General features: G+C 44.3%; 1 long non-coding RNA gene across 3 annotated transcripts in view; it reads right to left on the bottom strand.

Annotated features, from left to right (window-relative positions):
* LOC137844039 (uncharacterized) overlaps positions 1-17,659 on the bottom strand; it is a 162,827-nt gene that overhangs the window by 98,898 nt on the left and 46,270 nt on the right. For all 3 annotated transcript variants that reach the window (XR_011089778.1, XR_011089777.1, XR_011089776.1), the window contains exon 3: positions 4,929-5,076. This is a non-coding gene — a long non-coding RNA (uncharacterized lncRNA). The remainder of the gene's footprint in view (positions 1-4,928; positions 5,077-17,659) is intronic.

Genomic DNA, 17,659 nt, shown 5'->3' with positions numbered 1-17,659 from the left:
GCCACACAAATTAACTCATTTAAGAGCTTTAAAACTTTTAGCCACAGTGATCGTTATCATTATATAGTAGTGATATTGCTAACAATAACAATAATTATTACTGCTACTACACTTAGCATTATTACTACTATTATTTCTTATGGTACCAGGGATCAATTCAGCTGCGAGACAAATGAGCATCAGGCTACGGAGGTAAATGGGAAGGCTAAAGACAGAAACTGAATGCTGGAATAAACAATCCTATTCCTTTTTTTGGCAGCAAATGATAAAAGATATCGAGCTGTCCTAGCTCCAAGGAGGGGCTTTAATATATCACCTGATACAGTTGAAAAGCTTACAAAAATCTAGTTATATTTTTTAATCATCTTGCATTTTAGACCTTTAAAGTACAAATATGGATTTCAAACATATCAGGGGAACAAATTAACTTAGAAAAATGGCCGTACTTTCCAAGGTTGCACCTGCCATGAAATTGCTCCAAGTTTGCATTTTCCCTTAGTCTCTAGTGTGTCATTACGGCAGATTGATCGCCCTCCTCTCCCCTGCAACTCCCCCATTAGAGGGTTATTGTATGGAAATTAATGGGAAGCTAGAAACATTTCTTTTGCAGCTGCAGTAGTAGAAGTCAGTTTTGATTAAGCACTCAAAACCCAGCAGGCTGGGGTGATCTCTTTGCTTTAGTTCCCTCTTTTATTATCACTGGTGTCAAGTTTTGTTACTTTAGCCATTCCCCTGGTACTCCCACTGCATCCTTGTGTAATAATAGGGGTTATTTTTTTATGTGCACATCTATTTATTTTAAATATGTACAGACTGACTCTCACTGGTGTAAAGTCCCCTTGCGCCACCTGTAACACGGCCACAGGAATCATTCATGCTCCTTCCAAAGGCCTCTTTATGCTGTTTGAGCAGAGTAAGGAAGCACTCACGTAAATGAACATCAGGATCATATGCATCCCTCTTCAATTACCCTAACAATAGTCACATCTGATGTCACATTTAATGTGTACCTGCTCTGTCATTTACTCGTCTCGCTGTTCCCTACCTGCCCAGTCTGATCCAGTTCTCATTGTCAAGTGGCAAACAGCAGACACACAAAGTGGCTCTTATGAAAAGAGCCCCTATATTTTAAAAGCCAGATATTAATCAAAGCCATGATGAAAAAGAGGTAGTACGACACTTGTAAAATGCATGGCTAGATACATTGCTCAGGAGACAGCCCTTCGGTCCTCCTATTGTCCCAACAGTTTTTCTTGCAAACAATGAACTCGGTGGGTATAAAAACATAGGGAGGGAAGTTTCTTTTAAACTGATCCCACCACAAACCATGCAATAATTGAAAAAAAAAATGAAACTTCACACTGTGTCAGCTAGAATTAGAGTCTTGGAGTCTAAAAAGGGGAGTGGAGCCATTCCTGCTGCTGCCGGCGGCAGCGCCTGCAGAGTGCTGCAGGTGGAAGCGGCTGAGCCCCGGTGCCCGCAGCTCTGGCTGCTCGCAGCTCCCCGCACATCCCCTTCTGCACATTCACCCCAGGATTTAGTGTAGGACCCTCTGGTCTCTAACCGTGGATCAGCACAGGGCTGCTGAAATCGAGGGCACCTGTTAGCCAAAGGGGGAAACGGGGCTGTGCCTTCTCAACCAAAGGGCATGGTGTGGGTGCTGGGAAGGCGTCTGCGTGGCTTTACATGCACACAAACTTCAGAATGGGAAATCTGTCTGCTTCCACCCCACCCCCAGTAAAAAGTATGTTATGTGCCAGTAACCGCTGATGAAAAAAGCCAAGTTAAGCTTTAGAGAACCAAGCAGAGAACAATGCCCTGCAAGGCCAACACAGCCACACACCCCATGCTGCACGCCAGGCGGCCCTGAAGCCACAGGCAAGGGCCAGGCAGGCACCGAGCAGACGCTGCTCAAACAGCAACCAGGAGAGGTGCGACAAGGACCACCGCTTGGACAACTGATCAAGTGGCATCTTTCGACGGAGGAAGAAAAGAAAAACCTTTAAGGGATTATTTATAGGGCTCATAAAGATGCCTTTTGAATATCCATCAATCAAACAGTCAGTGGAAAAGTCCGCTCAGCACACAAGAGAGTCGAAGGAGTAAAGAAAATTGGATACGGCGTGCGTGTGAGATGTGCAAGCTCTCATCTGTACTCTTCAGAGATCTGCTTCGTATGTGAAGCACAGCAGGTTGGTGGATGCGATGCAAGCGGGATGGAGAAGCACTGAACGAGCAGGTGCTTGGCTCAACACCGAGGTGCCGGTTTCTTCCGCTGCCACAGGCAGGAACTGTCAGGAGTGAGTTTTAACAACTTTGCTAGGAATAATGGAAGACAGGAAATAATTTACCCAGGAAAGAGATTGCAGATATTTGGGTGCTGGCCAGAGGGTTGCAACCTGCCTTTAAATAGCAAATAAAACCAAGAAGACAATAATAGCAAAGCAGTGCATGCCTGCAGAGAGAGGAAGGGGTAATTGCAGGCTGAGCATCTGGCCTGCTAAGGGAACAGCCAGTGAGGGGGTGCACAGCCTGCTGCAGGGCTTACAAAAAGCACAGGTCAAGAGCAATGGGCTCGTGATCATCACCAACTTTACGCCTGGTTTCTCTGCATCCTCACTCCTGCAGGAATGCACTGAGCATCCACACTGAACATTTGTTTCTAGGACTCCCATCTCCTGCTTTGCACTGGTTTTATCGTGGCATCCATAAGTGCAGTAGTGTAACAGATCAGAGCAGCAGAATAAGGTCCTTCCTGGCTTCCCCAGCGTCTGGTAGGCTTTTTTGGTGTAATTCAGAAAACACAGGACATTATTTTGGATAAACAGAACCAAGAGGGAGAAGTTGCCTGAAATTTGGGTGAGAGGCAGCTTCATTTTTCATTTTGGACCAATCTTTGCTGGGTTCTGTCACGGGGCCACCCTGCACTCTGGCAGCCTCTGTGATCGGCTGCTCTGTGGCACATTCCAGCAAACCACTACTCGAGGCGTGTGCTTCACGTCTCCTTCTGATGTGACACAAATGTAATGACAAAGTGCTCTGCTACACCTCGCTATTTATCTTATTAAATGGTCCCAGAACAGCTCTGAGAAACGTATTTAACATGAAGACACCTATTAATTAATAAGCACATTACTCAGCAATCAATACTCCGTTGATGATTTTGTTTAAATTACACATGTATGGTAAGGACATGTTCCTGCCTTCCTTGTCTGTTTTCAGGTATGTATTGAAACTGAGCAGTGCCAAACGACTTCACGCTTTTTAAAAATCGGTTAAAATTGTTTTTAAATAGACTGATGCTATGAACGTATTATATTGCATAAAATTAGCCCTGATTATAGCCAGTTTATCACTTCAGCCTCTTCACAGCCCATTGATTAACCAGATACCAGGAGCAGTATATTCTCTTTACTGCGTTTGTGTTTTATTGCAGTGATGTTGTTATCTGTTTCAAAATCCTGACCGAGGCATTCCTGGCAATTACCTCTTCTTGGTCTGCATAACACGTGCAGATAATTCGCAGACTGGTCCCCCGGTGCCACTTGTATCGCTGGAAGATACCACCAGTACCACCAGTAACCTCAATCTGCAGATCCCTGTCCTCAGAAATGCCACCAGACAACGAACACCCACACGTGCCCTTTCCACCAGCGTGTTTTCCTTCAGAAAATCCACCAGAAGATACATGTTGCTCTTGCAATTACCTTGCAATCAGACTTTTCCTCTTTGCACACCTTGAATAAGGGTTTCCTTGAGAGCTCTTGTGGCAGAGGCATCGGTGAGGAGGCAGGGATGAGGCTCCGGCAGTCCCATCACGGTGCTGGGTGTCCTACCAGGGCCATGCTAGAGAGGGTGCTCTACCCTCACTGAACTCCTGCACTCTTTCAGCAGCTGGGGGTCCTGCATCAACACCTTTCTTCACTCGTCTTTGTCATGATATGGCACGATAAAACTGCAGGGAGCCCAGAGACTAAAGTGGGGCCCTGAGGAGGTGGCTGAGGTGGACACAGGAACCGTCGGGACCCCACAAAGCAAGGAAATTCATTTCAGAGTACACAAAAGCTGCCCTGTATCAGCCTATGCAGTACCTCCGTCAGAAAATGAGTCTGAATTTCTGGACTGAGCAACGGGCCCTGAGGGCTGCAGGTCATGATCTGTTCCTTACACAGATGTTTAAACTCTGCCATGACTGGATCAGAGTTTCTCAGTGATCTCCCACAGATTTTGACAGGAATATTTACAAATGTAAATTCCAGATTAATTTCCTATGAATGAGTTCAAGTGTTTATTTAAATTTTGCCCTTTTAGCAAAGGCTTTTGCCAGTAATCACCTTCACTGTGGTATTTTTGGAACCCGGACTTGCACAGGGACACTAGCCCGGCAAAACCACTTAAAAGCTAAAATGAGTGTTCCCAGAAGTATTCCCACAGTTCTGCAGTTACATTGCTTCTGCTCTGCAATGAGGAGTAACCTCAGGAGTTGGCTGTGAACTACCGGGGCCAAGTGAAGCTCTCGCAGTGAGAGGAAGCCAGGCAAAGCTTGCCTGGTTCCAGATGGTTCTGCATACCCCAAGCCACAAGTCTTGGGAAAGTTTTACAACATTTTGATACAAAGCAGCACGTGTTTGCCTGGGAACTGTGAGGAACTGATGGGTTTGGATCTGCCAAAATGCAAAGCAAAATCCAGTCTGTGTGAAGAAGACCAGAAGAAGGACTCACACAAACGCACAATAATTAAAGCAAAACTAAACTTCCCAAGCAGTGCTGCATATGGTTGGCTGCTCCATTGCTTACAAACACAGGCAAGATTTTTTATTCCCAGTCATTCAGCCATGGGGTTAGAGCGGTCAGAGAGGAGATGCACAGCTGAGGTCACACATTCAGGCCTGGCACCACGGCTGTAAGCCAAATAACAGAGCTCTTACCTGGACAGCAGGAGCAGCAGCCCAAGCACACGTGGCGCTGATGATTAGTTGGTGAGCACATGTTGGTTTTACTTCATTGTCTCTAAAACATTACGGATCAAACGTTTCTGGAGGTCAGAACATGCAGTCACAGAGGATGCTGCAATACCTGTGATAAAAATAAAAACATAATGTGTTCTGATAGTTGGACTGAAAATTAGCTTTACGGTCTCCATGCATTGCCTCCTTAATGATGTGAAACATAATAGCCTCAACTGTAATAAAGATGAATCACTTTTTCATAAAATAATGAAACTCCGGTAAACACTCAAGGTTTATCACTTAATTTATCCCCAGTGCTCACACAGAGTATTTTTTTTTTTGCTACCCTATTTTTAATATTCTCAGTGATTAGATTTCAATAACCTACTCCATAGCAATGTGTGCCTCATTTCCCTGGACAGACAAAATAGGCCATAACTTCCTCTCCGTTACAGCACTAATGCTGTAATTTAGAACTTCTGTCAGGATGAAAGATCTTCCCGGGGAGTTGCGGCGGGCCCATGGCAACACTTCGGCACAGGGCTGGATAATGAAGTTTTCATTATTACATAAAGATATTTTAGGAGTGTCACAAGCCATAAATCCATTCTTCTACAACGCATCAGCACATTATTTTGTTTATTTCTCAGCCACTGGCTCCATCCTGCCCCAAATTTTTGGCTACCTGGTGAGCTCCCTTAAGCTGCCATGGAGATAAATTCAGGTTTCTCTCCCCGTGGTCCCGATGCAAGGGTCTGAGCGCTGATGGGGAGGGCAGGGGCTCCCAGCCCCTCCCAGCAGACAGCCTGAGCCCTGCGACTGAATGTCACCGGGAGCAAATGCTGATGTGAATCAAGCTTGTGAGCATCAGGAATCACAGAGAGAGGTCTGGGGCTTTTTCAGAAGGAAATTTAGTGCTGCTGAATGGGGCTGAGTTGGTTTTAGGTACAGGCAGGGTGCAAAAGCCAAGGCAGATTTGCAATAAAAAAGTTTCCCGGTACTTTAGACTCATTGAGATGAATCAGTGGCTATCAGCAGGGGAACTTGTTGCCTTCTACGAACACATAAGAAAGAAAATTATGAGCTGAACAAAGAAAGGCCTACTCACCTATGAGAAACTCATATTTCTGTCTGGAATATGAAAACAAACTGTAAAACCTAAGAGCACTTGAATTAATTGAAAATAAATTTCCCCTCCCAGTGTTAAATAAATAGGAAAGTTCTTTGTGACGGCACAAATGCTGTCTGTAATGGTTTGCTAAGACTCTACTAATTTAAAAAAAAATAATCTCATTTGAAGATAGTTAATGGATTCTGCATTTCTACAAAGCATTAGGAAGGCAACATTTATCTGAACTTGGGGGCCTGTGCTGATTGCTACTCAATTAGCTGTGATTCAATTCACTGAAGAAAAATGCCCATTTCATTAGCACAAAGAAATAACCACTAGCCACAAAATAAATTCTCTCCAACTGCTCTAGCAACCGGTTTGATAGTGGTAAGCAGCGAATTTTAATGCTGCCACAGTGCTTCAGCTGCAGCCCTGATTTCACATCACCAGGCTCAAGTCTTCCTGTTCATGTTTTTCTCCCCTTCCTTGAAACAAGCTCTGTGAACACTTCCAAATCAGGGAGTTTTTACTATTCAGATCTGGATTCCAGCTCAGAAGAACATTGTACAGCATGTGGGTAAAAGTATTCAGGATTTTGATCTGCTGCATTTTGATGATGGAGCACCCTTTGCCAAATTCAGTTGTTGCCTCCAGCAGCACGAATGAGGATTCTGGATTCTGCAGAGCAGATGCATCCTCTGCCGCTGCCAAAGCCAGGATGGCTGCACAGGTAGCCGAGATGACACAGTTTAATTTTGTAACTTGAAAGTAGCCAAACGTGCCATGCTGGCTGCCAGAATGAAAACCCACTGGCACACTGGGACTTCAGGGCTTACAACAATCAATGGGAAAATCGTATTTTTCCACTTATGAGAATAAATAAATCCAGGCATCTGTTCTTGGGGAACAGGGACAGGTGGGTTGGATAGGACAGAACCAGATGCAACCAGACTGAACGAGAAGCTTCCTGCCTTGCTTTTTGCTGGTGCTACTGGGAGAATTCTTGGTAAGCCCTCTGGTAGCAGCTCCCCATTTGTCTGATCTCATAATACAGCTCACTCTGCTTGGGGGTCCCTGTCTTTTAGAAGCTTTGTGTTAAGTCATTTTTAACCTAATTTGCTCAGCACAGATAAAATTTTTAGTTTGCACAAATTGGTTTCAGTGGCAATGATGAGATAATGTTGAGTTTCCAGAAGAGGATCTGGATTCCTATGAAAATGGCCTTGAATTTTCACTTCAGTGTTCCCACAACAAAGCTTTAGAACCGCTCAAGGCAAAGTAAGACCAAAGGAAATGTGGCACACAGATAAGGATCCACGTTAAGATCTTGCTTTTGTCTTCCTTAAAGTGAATAAAGAAATAAGAAAAAATAGGAAAGGAAGGTGGTGCAAGGAGAGAACTTCCCCAAGGAACCGGGCGGCTTCCAGCTCTCCGGCCACTAGATGTCTGTATTGACTCAAAATCATGACCTGGCCGAAAGGAGTCACCACAGTCAGGCTAGGCCAGTGCTGGGGCTGGGCTTCGGGTTCTGGTGGTACTGGTGGTACTGGTGGTACTGGTGCTGGTGGTGCTGGCGGTACCAGTGCTGGTGCTGCTGGTGGTACTGGCGCTGCTGGTGCCACACGCTCTACTGAAAGCACTTGGTAGATAAAAGAAGTGCTCTCCATCTTCCCTGCTCTTTATCACATTGACAGGGCGCTCAAAAACCCGCTCTCCCTTTTCTCTCATTACCGTATCAGTGGCATCTTTCAGGATAAAGTTCAAGCCACCCTTGCTCCCTCCTCCAGGGAGCGTTAATTAGGCTGAGGTTGTTCTCACAGCGCGCGTTCGGGTGGGTGGCTGGGCTGGAACCCCGGTGCTGTTCTTGGAAGCTCTTCTATTTATGGAAATTAACGTCTTTCATTTCACTTAATTAAAGCACCCAGGAGCTATCAGGCTCATGATTTTCAGGAGATTAAAGCGTGCTTTTAGAAGGTTGAGAAGGGCCAAAGCCTGAAGCTTAAATCTGAACCAACCGAGCAGTTAGTGGGAAGAGATGGCTTGAGATTCAAATCCAGGCAGCTGGGATTCGGGAGCATCGTAACTGCATTCTGAAGGCTGATTCCTACCGAGAAGTTTAAACCAGGCAAAATAATAAAGGAAACACGTTCTGGGATGTAGTTTGCTTCCAGCGTTGGCCAAGGCCATTAAGGAAAAAGACACATACAGACGACAATAACTGCGTTCCACATTTCTGATTTCCTGGGTTCCCATTCAAACATTCACCTGAGGGATGTGTTTTTCATTTCAAAAAAAAAATATTGCGATAAAATTCTCCTGACATCGCGGAGTACTACTCAACACAGTAAAAACAAAACTTGTACAGACAACCCCACTACTCGGTTACACAGATTCACCCGCAGAAGACCCTCTCGTATAAGGGCTACCTGCAATTTAGCAAAGGTGCATGCTGGAGGTAGTACACAGGTGAGGCCACTCATCACAGCCTTAGCACATTCAGTCTTCATTTCACACCACAATCTAGCCCAGCATCAGGCATACATGGATATTCTGATCTTATTCCCAGCATGGCAAAACCAAAGCCACTGTTAGCACTCAGGAGACAGACAATGGTCTTTTGCCAGTGATGAGCTCAGATTCAAGCCCTAGGCCTGTGTTATGAGTGCCTCTTTCAGGCAGGCACCTAAAACCATTTAAAAATGGCAAAAAGCAGCTACACGGACTATTACCTATATGCGTGCAGCTAGTTTTACAAATATCTAAACGTGATGTATATGCAATGCAGGGAGAAGGACTCGTTTCTTTCTAATTCACCAAAACTTCATGGGTCCATAGGGCATGCATTAATGACCTGTTCATAGCTCTTTTCTACCCTTGCAAGTTGCACAGGATAACACATTTGTCATTTTGTCATTTTCTGTGTCTATCTGAGCACACTGCTGTGACTCCCAGACTGCTGTGCTACCGGTAACAGACTCTATGTACAAGGAAAACTACATATACCTACAGAAGTTGACTTATTTTCTGTTTTTAAACTGCATTTACGAAGGATTCAGAACTGCTTTGGGCAGAAATACCACGAGAAGTGGTCCTTTCGGATGTGGCTCATCAGCAGAGGACAACACCAACACTTCACCACTTCTGCGTTTCTTATCAGCGAGTGGCTGACTCTCCCCAGGGTTCCCCTGGAAAATGCCACAAGGAAATATTCAGAGGTTCCAGCTGGCCAGCGAGGTGTCGGAGCACAGAAATGAATCTGCTGAGCTAATGAAGCTTAGATCAGAACTGTGTAAATACCAGAGAAAAGAATTTGCAAACATTTGTTCAAATGAGAGCTTGGAATTAGTTTCAATAGTGCCCACGAGTCAGAACGTCTCTTGTACCCTCTCCTGGAGCACTTGCACAAATGAACCGTTGTTTAAAAGAATATTCAGACAAAGCGTCATAAAAATGCAGGCAAATACATGCTCGATTCGGAGTGGTTACGCAAATATTTCCTCCGATGACTAATGACATCAAGGACTTTTCACGCTATTTGTGAGCCCTGGGAGTCGTCTGCCTGCGAGTCTAGAATGTGCCGCGTGGAAATTAATGTGGATCAGAAAAAAGGCACTGCCGTGTGCCAATTTGGGTAGAATTTATTAGTACTTGTGCTAAGATCCAATCCAGCATCTTTCCCCTGATTAGAAAGTCACTTTAATATCTCTGAAAACTATTCCTCATATCGCCCAATTCACCTAAAAGCCTCTGAATTCCTCGTCGTGCAGGAATCTGCATATCCCAAGGCTGCTGCAGGCATCTGTCTTCTGAGCACCCGTCAGTGATTTCCTGATACCGTGCCTTTAGCAATGCCAATATTCACCTAGCATTGGAGGGACCAAAGCATGATAAAAAAAAACAGATGCCATATCTGAACAGCGTGGGACTTTCAAGGTACAAGAGGAGGTGAAAAGTGGAACTGTAGGATGTCAGCGGAGCAGCGAGATCTATGGGTGGAGAGTCTGGAGGCCCCACAGACCGCTGAGGTCGGAGATGGGAAGGAGATGCACCAGAGAAAAGTTTCTGCAGGGTTCTGGCAGTTGCCCACCCCAGATCAAGCTCCTACTAGCTCGGCTGAGCTCAATGAACCTGACACTTAGCCAAAGCCTTTGACAAGCTGGATCTTGAAGAATAAGAAAACAACGCCCTGACAACATTTGTATTTGCATAAACATTATTTAATCAGCTCTGTGCCATCTCATTTTTACAGTAGGCTGTGCCCAGACAATTTCCAAAAATGACTTTAAATGCATTTAATTCTGGTGGGAATAGTTTTCATTGTGACAGTTCCTGAAGGCAAAGTGCTCTGAGGAAAGGCTAAGCAGGGACAAGTAGCACAAACACCCTCCTGCCGTGCTGCCATTTCAGACGTGGCTTGGAGAGAGACTTGCGTTCAGACACGAGTTTAGCCTACGTGGTTCAGTGAGCTTACCAAAGGGGCTAGCTGATAGATATTTTTAATGTGGCCACTTCTTTTCTAGGATTTTGGGACTAACAGCTCATTTCTAAGAAGCTGTTCATGAGGTGTTAAAATTACATACTGTGAATAGTGCTGGTCATGGTTCCTGAGCCAACAAATAATTCTCGTGTTTTCGCTGGGGCTTCTGCTGGTTGTGCTTCCAGACCGCTCACACGCATTTGACCTGTGACACTTTGCTTCTTTCCTTGAAAGAAGAGACCTTCCCGGCTTCCTTTGACTTGGTAGCTGGAGTGGGAAAGCTTGCTAAGAGGAACTCAAAAGTCTTTGAAGATAATTCATACATTGGTCAACAACTGTAATAACGTAGCTAAAATTACGGTGTGCTCCAAGCACTGAACATTAAAGACCTCGCATTTTATAAAACTAATAAATCAAACATGGTAAGTGTTCAACTTCTGGCTAAATCTAGATAATGGGTGCAGTTTCACTTCCCCAAATCACAGGAAAGGTTATGCACTTGAAAGAACTCTGCCTCCGAAAACCATTGAATCAGCAGCAGGTTTTGCAATGGCTGGTCAGCCCGTTGGCACGCCGGGATTCACACGAAACCCTCTGCCATGAGAAGCTGATCGGGAGCAGCCTCGTTTCCTTTCCCTCTCTTTCTTGTGTCTTGCTCCAAGTGCTTTGTTTCATTGATACCAACAGGAGCAACTTCTGAAGCCATTGATGGCGATGTATTTTTGGAAAAGGGATCGCACAGAGATTCTCAGATCTGTAGTAAGAGGTTTTTGCTGGCTTTAACTAGGTGAGGAAATGTTCCTGCAAACACTCTAACCAGCTTACAGGTAAAAGTAAGATTTTTAAGAAAAGAAGATGTTTACATTTTCTCGGTGTATCTTAGCCTGTTCCCATGAGGATGCGTGCACAGGCTCTCCCACCACCCTGAAACAGTCCTAAAAAAGCACTGCCAGTTAAGGCTACTTTCCAGCTTTTTTTCCTTGCAGTAGTAACAACATTACGCCCATAAACACAAGGAAGACCTGGTCCTTTTTCTTGAACCAGGGGTGAGCCGTCTGCCTAAGGCTGGCACGGCTGCATGTTTAGGTCCAAGGGTAAGCAGGGAGCTGAGCTGTGTTACTGGCAGGGCTGAGCAGCATCTCAGCGACTTCTCCGCGCTTCTGATGCTGAGAAAGACTAAAAGAGAAAATCACACAGCTCTCTGTGTTCTCATCTCCAACATCTTTCACCCTCAGCTTCTCTATCAGCATAACGGGTGCTCTGGTCGTGGTCGATTTGGGAAGTTTGTTCAGCTTTTTGTAGTCTGAGACCCTCAGCTCAGCAGCACTATGGAAGGCAGCGACAGGCACGTGAGCAACCCCAGTGCTGCCAACGAGCCCAAAGAGCACTGCAGCTCTCCTGACCTCGGCCACTGCAGCTCTCCAAACCTCCCTGCATTTGTGTACCTTCCTGCACATCCTCCTGAGGTTGTGGCTTCGCCTTGCTGAAAGCAGAAGTTCGAAACAAAGGCGAGAGGAATGGAAATTTACTTCCATTTAGCTGCGCCTGGGTTTTATGTGGAAAAGGCACCCCACCCTCCCTATCTGAGAATCGGCAGCAGCGCAGCTCCCAGTGCCTTGCTCCGGGGGAGAGCTCCTCTGTCAGGTTGATTTGTGATGCGTTTGAGTTGACAGATCGCCCTGGGCAAGGGAGGAGGTGGGTTTGCAAAGGAAGGAAGAAAGGAGATTAAACCTCAATCAAAATGTGTGGCTACCTACGCTCGGGAAGGGGAAAGGCAATGGGGGAGGGTGGCAAGAGAAAAAGCTTTTACCAAATAGGGAAAACGTGAAAAGACCTCAAGATTGGCTTCATGCAGGGTCTCTGGTTTTTCAACCCCTTCTAGCACACAGCCTCACTAGGGCTCTGCAAGATGTCAAAGGCTCTCCTCTAAATCAGAATCAAGCAGCTGAACAAAGTTTTAGCAGAGCCAGGAAGCACCAGACATCTTTATTTTAAGCGGCAGTGTACAGACTAGGCAGACCAGCAAGTGTATCTTCATTTTCAGGTATACCGAGAACGTGTGGCTCCATTTGCAGACACTAGGAACCCCTGCAAATAAGATTGGAAGTGATTCTCATGCTGTCCTCACACCTGGAGAAGGGCATCACGCTGGGTGTGTTAGAGGCACAGAGATATTCCCTATTCTAAAAAAAAATATGTAGTTAACCATTGAGAACTTACCCTTTATTATTCCTCCTGGTTGAAGGGACATCTAAAAATAGTGTCTTGAATTACAATGAAATTTCAAGAAAAACCACCAGTACTTTTTCCCCTGTTGTGCCTGCAGAAAGGTGTACCGACATGACCCCAGAGCAGAGCAATCACAGCTCCTCCTTCATGGCCACACACTTGAGTAGCCTTAAATTTTGCTTATCAGACTTGTTCTGTGATTGAACCAAGTAAAAAGGCAAAGGTAGGTGTTGCTGTCAGGTGGTTAAAACGCAAACACACAGCCCTGTTCTTCCTCTCTTCATTCCTGCATTCGCCCAGCCGTGGCATGGAAGGGCCCTGGAAAGGTTCGGGAAGCTGCTGAGTTCCCTCTTCTGTCATCAGTGCTCTCTCTCCATGGAAACAGATTACGAACAGATGTTAATTGGGTTTGATTTTCAGAATTTCTGCACTACCTCCAATTCTCTAGGTGTGTTTCTACCTGCACAATGTTGAGACACAACTGTGCTCCTTGTCAGCTCCTCGTGAGCGGCACCTCCCCTCACAATGCCACAGACACCACGGAGTGCAGCACAGCCAGCACAGCACATCGTCAGGGATGCGGGATGTGGGACTGTGAATCCTGAAGCCAAACAAAAGAACACCTACTTTATAACTGGGAAAATCTGTCAGCCATATGGAACCGCTTCACACTGTCTCTTCGTGCAGTTGCCAAGGGATTTCACACATAACCTATTACCAAAGACCAATAAGTATCTAGAGGAAATAAGCCTGCATTATGCAATGATGTCAATAAATTTAAGGCCCAATTTCAAAATATCAATGTTTCAGCAACTCTGTTCCTCCTTCTAACTTCACGAGCTGGGGAGACAGGATTAAGACCTATGGTTTCCATTCCATACATCCTCTATCCAACCATGGATATCTCAGGGGGTCTGGCTTACATGCACCTCTTGAATTTTTTATGCACTTACTGGAAAAAAGGCAAGGAGAGGGACTGAAATTGTCTAATGGCAACGTTGCAGATAATTATGCTTGGAATGTCCTACTGCAGTATCTCTGCTAAGTACACAGCCCTAGCTAAAGCAAAAGCATCCTGGAGGGAAAACGTGAGTTGTGGGATTAAATAACTACAGCAAAATATCATTTACCAACTCAAATTACCTGTGTTGCTTTTATTTCCCTATATTTCTATCTAATGATTTGATATTGGAAGACATGAAAACATTACAAAACTAGTGTTGTTTCCACAACGATTAATTGCATCCAGATCTTATTCTACTGCACATGTACAAGTCCAGTTATATTCAAGTTCAGTTCCTGTTGGAAATATAAATTCTGTGCTAGTCGGCAGCTTTAGTGCTTCAACCAACACTTTATGTTGCTGTCCACTGATGTCCCTCATTTCCCTAATAGATTATGCCCATAAATCATGTATTTATTACCCATCCTAGAATTCATCTCAGTAATTTAACTGTTTATATTTCTGTTTTCACATAAAATGCCAGACTTTGTAAGTGTCCTGTGTAGCAAGCACCTTTTCCAGCTGCTAAACAATCTCTGCCGGAGACATAACAGACAGTCCTGTGCTCTCGCCGTGCCTTAGCTTCTTTCCTCAGCAAGTTATTATTGGTAATTAATGTTTTATGTATTTGAACTACCAAATATGTTGACATCTATTGCTATCATCAGCCACATAAACTTGTCAAGGATCTTATTGACATTTTACAGCCATGCATTTGGTATTATCTTTATTGATCTCAAATCCATTTTCTTTGTCGCTCCCTCCAATGTTCCAAACATGCTGTCTGCTCTCTGACAAGAACGGCACAACCAAAAAGTTGCTACAGACTATTTAACTTACTCATCCTGATGCTTTCACAATCTCTGCTCATTCTTTCTGCCAGTGGGATGGAAAGAGAAGCTGAGATGACGTGTGTAAATCCTGCCCCGAGCTCTGCCTTTTCAGCATTAAATAGCAAACTAATAATTTTACTGGAACTCTAAATTGGTTTACAACCAAGAGATTATCTTGAGGAACAGATATATGTTTTCTTCAGAAGTCTATAAAATAATGTATATTTGACTGATCATATTTACACATTCCATTAAATAGTCGAGAAATGAAAAAGTCTCTGAAAAAAAAAAAGTTTCCTTTTCTTAAACTTGTATCAATACTTTAGCCCCACGCCCTTTATCCAAAGGCTAAGCATATAAAAGTTAAGACTGAATGAACCCAAAATGGGATTTTATAGGACAACATGAGAAGGCAACACCCCGATACACGACATGGCTGTAAGGACCCATCTCAGTGTGCACTTTGAACTCGTACTATTTGACTAGCATGAAGATGAGAATGGGGGCATGCATTGTGCAGTGTGTAACGTGCACTGAAACATCACCATTGGTGCTACGACCACAATTAGTCAAGAGAAGGCCTCTTTAGTTAAATTCACAATCACCGAAAGCTTCAGTGTGATTGCCCCAGAGCAGCTCTGTAATAACTGGCAGGGGAGGCTGAAGCCTTGAGTACATAGAGGTGTTACTGCACCGCTGGAACCAGCAGCAATTTTGCTCCTCCAGTGGGTCCAACCTTCACCTTTCAATGAAAACAAGGATTTCACTCCTCCACACAGGTATTTCAAAGACAACCAGGATTTGGTGCAGATGCTGGCAACACAAGCCTGTTTGGGGAGGGAGGAGGGAGAGGTTCGGGAGCCTCATCTGGGCACCAGGACAACTCTGCCAGGCGGTTTGTTTCTATTGATCACAGTTTCATTGGGGGTTTCTGAAAGGAGTTGTTAAGACGGGTAATGACTGCACGCTAAAGGATTACCTCTAAAGACCAAGAGAATCAATAGCAAAATCTTTCTGCTCAAAGTTGCATTGATAACTTCAGACCCTAACCACACAGCGGCATTGTTCTCTGCCTCGGCACCCAACATGCTTCTTTTTAATCGCCCGGCGAATTAAAACTTTTGAAACTGCTTAATTACTGGATTTATACTTCATGAAAGGATCAGTTGTAATTATAGGCTGTTTGGGGAAGGGGGTTTCTCCTTTAATTCTAATTGCAAATAATTGACTATAAAACTTTTTTGAGCATTATATTTAGAACAAAGATTTATCCTTTGAAGTCAATATTTGGTTTATACCTCTCTGCGAAGGGGATGCACAAGAAAATATATTTTGCTTCTGGTAATATTAACGTCTTCTTATGGTAGCCGTTGCAGAACTTGATCAAAGAGCCAGACCTTTCTGTGCAAAATAGTGCATTAAAGCAGAATGGCGAGTCCCTGCCCAGAGGGAGCACGACGCATTTACAGGGCGATGGTAATCCAGTAATAGAAGTCAAGCAAAGAAAGAAACAAAGAGGAAGTGGTAAGTACTGAAGCAATCCCGACCAGTTCACAGAGGATCATTTTCCATGCCCTCATCTCCTAGTCTCCTCACCCTGTTTTTAAATGACCCGTCGCCACCAAGAATTACTTTAGGAAGGGATGAGGAAGAAGGCCGTGCACATCACTGGATTTCAGTTCCCAGGGGGTAACACACCGAAGCTGATCTCTTGGAAGAAGGAAACTTTGTACCATCATGGTATTACCTTCTTACACGGGGAGGAGAGTTTCCTGGGTTAAGAACTTCCCACTCGCACACACACATCTCAAAGGGCAGCAGAACTTGAAACAAGCCATTGAAGGGTTGGAAAACACCAAGGCAGTTTGGAAACCTTGACACAAAGTATGGAAACCAGATGGTGTGAAACTAAGTCTTTCACACTCAGATCAGGTAATGCCTTTGAAATTTTGCCTGAGAAAGGCACGAGGAGCTCTACAGGCTGCACACAGACATAAATTATGTGTTTATTTATGAAAGAAAGGGGCCAACTAAATAAAACGCGTACTGAAAGGAACACCTTTGCCTATTCTGTCTCAGAAAAAAGAAAAAAACAAAAAGTAAGGTGCTTTTGTTCTGGGAGAGAATTTATGTATCTTCATTTTCTACCATTAAAGCATAAAGCTTTTAAAGGCATTTGATCATTCTGTTCAGTAAAACAGTGAAATTATTCAAGATGACTACAGAGATTTGGGCCTTGGCTTACAAATTTTTATTATTTTCTCTGTGGCCTTCAGGATGTGATTCATCTGTCTAAACATCTGCATCTAAACTAGTCACCTTAGGCTCCCTTGGGAGATAAGAAAGAGAAATCTGCACTTGCAAGGTGTGATTCATCTCATCCCCAGGTAGGCATCTACAGCGGGTCAGAGGGGGCACACGTGGACACGTCTCTCTCGCGGCTGCCCATAGGGGCTGGGCTGACCCAGAAACCCTGCAGGTGAGGGGTGCCCACTGCAGGCACTCTCGGGGGTCTGACATTCTCTGGCTTTATGTCTGTTTTAAGAAGAAGGAGAATATATGAACAAAGACAGCCTTCAAAGAAAGAAAAAGGCTTGTTAATTTACTTCTGAAAAAAAAAAAAAAAATCAGTTACCTTTCTCTTTCCTCTCCTATTTGTTTGCAGCCCTTGAAATCTCTGGAAAATCGAGTCTTACCCCAACTACTGAATAACAAATCTTTCCTGTTCTTGGTTGTTCAAATTTGAGTAGACGGTCATCATCCTTCTAGTTTACTAGGTCTTCAATAAAAAAGCAAGTCAGGGTTTTCTGGATCTGATTCCCTCCTATATCCTAGATTAATGTATCCTAGATTAAGCTTGACAGAACTAATATTAGTTCAATTGTTCTTGGAATATCTCATCTGTAAAATGAGAGGAGAAATCAATTCAACAGAATACCTAGGGGAAGAGAACAAGAGAAAATGACTTTTTTTGTACAAGAAGGTTTTTCCATGATGAGGAAACAAGAAAAAATACGAAGACGGGGTTGTTTTGACAATCTGGTTTTGCCTGTAGGA

This window comes from Anas acuta, chromosome 24 (assembly GCF_963932015.1).
Source record: "Anas acuta chromosome 24, bAnaAcu1.1, whole genome shotgun sequence".
Lineage (NCBI taxonomy): Eukaryota > Metazoa > Chordata > Aves > Anseriformes > Anatidae > Anas > Anas acuta.
The sequence above is the reverse complement of the archived record's forward strand: the minus strand, read 5'-3'. Positions and strand labels throughout refer to the sequence as shown.